This window comes from Oncorhynchus gorbuscha, unplaced genomic scaffold, assembly GCF_021184085.1.
Source record: "Oncorhynchus gorbuscha isolate QuinsamMale2020 ecotype Even-year unplaced genomic scaffold, OgorEven_v1.0 Un_scaffold_1568, whole genome shotgun sequence".
NCBI lineage: Eukaryota > Metazoa > Chordata > Actinopteri > Salmoniformes > Salmonidae > Oncorhynchus > Oncorhynchus gorbuscha.
Window position 1 is genome coordinate 66,183 of NW_025746307.1, and position 3,231 is coordinate 69,413.

A 3,231-nucleotide genomic window follows, 5' to 3' on the forward strand; every position below is an offset into this window, starting at 1 on the left:
ATCAGCACACATTGTTGTTGTAGCTCTGGATACTAACCCAACAATACAACTATTTCCACCACTGGGCTTACTGCAGTCACTACTTCAACCTTTACTGAACTACCATGAAAAATACTTTTAGACAGCTGAAAAGCATACTTTTTAAAAAGTATCCTTTCTTATGGATGAGGGATTTGGCAGTGCGGTCATTGAGATTTCATACTTCTTGTTGAAGGAACAGGGGGATTAGCTCAAATGGTAGAGCGCTCGCTTAGCATGTGAGAGGGAGCGGGATTGATGCCTGCATCCTCCAACTATTTAGTTTGGTTCAATCAGCACACATTGTTGTTGTAGCTCTGGATACTAACCCAACAATACAACTATTTCCACCACTGGGCTTACTGCAGTCACTACTTCAACCTTTACTGAACTACCATGAAAAATACTTTTAGACAGCTGAAGCAAGCATACTTTTTAAAAAGTATCCTTTCTTATGGACGAGGGATTTGGCAGTGCGGTCATTGAGATTTCATACTTCTTGTTGGAGGCACAGGGGGATTAGCTCAAATGGTAGAGTGCTTGCTTAGCATGTGAGAGGTAGTGGGATTGATGCCTGCATCCTCCAAATATTTAGTTTGGTTCAATCAGCACACATTGTTGTTGTAGCTCTGGATACTAACCCAACAATACAACTATTTCCACCACTGGGCTTACTGCAGTCACTACTTCAACCTTTACTGAACTACCATGAAAAATACTTTTAGACAGCTGAAGCAAGCATACTTTAAAAAAGTATCCTTTCTTATGGACGAGGGATTTGGCAGTGCGGTCATTGAGATTTCATACTTCTGATTGAGGAACAGGGGGATTAGCTCAAATGGTAGAGCGCTCGCTTAGCATGCGAGAGGTAGTGGGATCGATGCCCACATCCTCCAAATATTTAGTTTGGTTCAATCAGCACACATTGTTGTTGTAGCTCTGGATACTAACCCAACAATACAACTATTTCCACCACTGGGCTTACTGCAGGCACTACTTCAACCTTTACTGAACTACCATGAAAAATACTTTTAGACAGCTGAAGCAAGTATACTTTTTAAAAGTATCCTTTCTTATGGACGAGGGATTTGGCAGTGCGGTCATTGAGATTTCATACTTCTTGTTGGAGGCACAGGGCGATTAGCTCAAATGTTAGAGCGCTCGCTTAGCATGAGAGAGGTAGCAGAATCGATGCCCGCATCCTCCAACTATTTCGTTTGGTTCAATCATTGTTGTTGTAGCTCTGGATACTAACCCAACAATACAACTATTTCCACCACTGGGCTTACTGCAGTCACTACTTCAACCTTTACTGAACTACCATGAAAAATACTTTTAGACAGCTGAAGCAAGTATCCTTTCTTAGGGACGAGGGATTTGGCAGTGCGGTCATTGAGATTTCATACTTCTTGTTGAAGGAACAGGGGGATTAGCTCAAATGGTAGAGCGCTCACTTAGCATGTGAGAGGGAGCGGGATTGATGCCTGCATCCTCCAACTATTTAGTTTGGTTCAATCAGCACACATTGTTGTTGTAGCTCTGGATACTAACCCAACAATACAACTATTTCCACCACTGGGCTTACTGCAGTCACTACTTCAACCTTTACTGAACTACCATGAAAAATATTTTTAGACAGCTGAAGCAAGCATACTTTAAAAAAAGTATCCTTTCTTATGGACGAGGGATTTGGCAGTGCGGTCATTGAGATTTCATACTTCTTGTTGGAGGCGCAGGGGGATTAGCTCAAATGGTAGAGTGCTCGCTTAGCATGTGAGAGGTAGCGGGATTGATGCCTGCATCCTCCAACTATTTAGTTTGGTTCAATCAGCACACATTGTTGTTGTAGCTCTGGATACTAACCCAACAATACAACTATTTCCACCACTGGGCTTACTGCAGTCACTACTTCAACCTTTACTGAACTACCATGAAAAATACTTTTAGACAGCTGAAGCAAGCATACTTTTTAAAAAGTATCCTTTCTAATGGACGAGGGATTTGGCAGTGCGGTCATTGAGATTTCATACTTCTTGTTGAAGGAACAGGGGGATTAGCTCAAATGGTAGAGCGCTCGCTTAGCATGTGAGAGGGAGCGGGATTGATGCCTGCATCCTCCAACTATTTAGTTTGGTTCAATCAGCACACATTGTTGTTGTAGCTCTGGATACTAACCCAACAATACAACTATTTCCACCACTGGGCTTACTGCAGTCACTACTTCAACCTTTACTGAACTACCATGAAAAATACTTTTAGACAGCTGAAGCAAGCATACTTTTTAAAAATTATCCTATCTTAATCGACGATGGATTTGGCAGTGCGGTCATTGAGATTTCATACTTCTTATTGGAGTCACAGGGGGATTAGCTCAAATGGTAGAGTGCTCGCTTAGCATGTGAGAGGTAGTGGGATTGATACCCGCATCCTCCAACTATTTAGTTTGGTTCAATCATTGTTATTGTAGCTCTGGATTCTCACCCAACAATACAACTATTTCCACCACCGGGCTTTCTGCAGTCACTACTTCAACCTTTACTGAACTACCATGAAAAATACTTTTAGACAGCTGAAGCAAGCATACTTTTAAAAAGATATCCTTTCTTATGGACGAGCGATTTGGCAGTGCGGTCATTGAGATTTCATACTTCTTGTTGGAGGCGCAGGGGGATTAGCTCAAATGTCAGAGCACTCGCTTAGCATGTGAGAGGTAGCGGGATCGATGCCTGCATCCTCCAACTATTTAGAGGGATTTGGCAGTGCGGTCATTGAGATTTCATACTTCTTGCTGGAGGTGCCGGGGGATTAGCTCAAATGGTAGAGTGCTTGTTTAGCATGCGAGAGATAGCGGGATCTATGACTGCGTCCTCCAAATATTTAGTTTGGTTCAATCAGCACACATTGTTGTTGTAGCTCTGGATACTAACCCAACAATACAACTATTTCCACCACTGGGCTTACTGCAGTCACTACTTCAACCTTTACTGAACTACCATGAAAAATACTTTTAGACAGCTGAAGCAAGCATACTTTAAAAAAGTATCCTTTCTTATGGATGAGGGATTTGGCAGTGCGGTCATTGAGATTTCATACTTCTTGTTGGAGGCGCAGGGGATTAGCTCAAATGGTAGAGCGCTTGCTTAGCATGTGAGAGGTAGTGGGATCGATGCCTGCATCCTCCAACTATTTAGTTTGGTTCAATCAGCACACATT

At 42.4% G+C, this 3,231-nt stretch overlaps 1 non-coding gene across 1 annotated transcript; it reads left to right on the forward strand.

Annotated features, from left to right (window-relative positions):
• The first annotated feature begins 841 nt into the window (after positions 1-841).
• trnaa-agc lies at positions 842-914 on the forward strand. The gene has a single exon. It is a non-coding gene; the product is annotated as a tRNA-Ala (tRNA).
• The last annotated feature ends 2,317 nt before the right edge of the window (positions 915-3,231 follow it).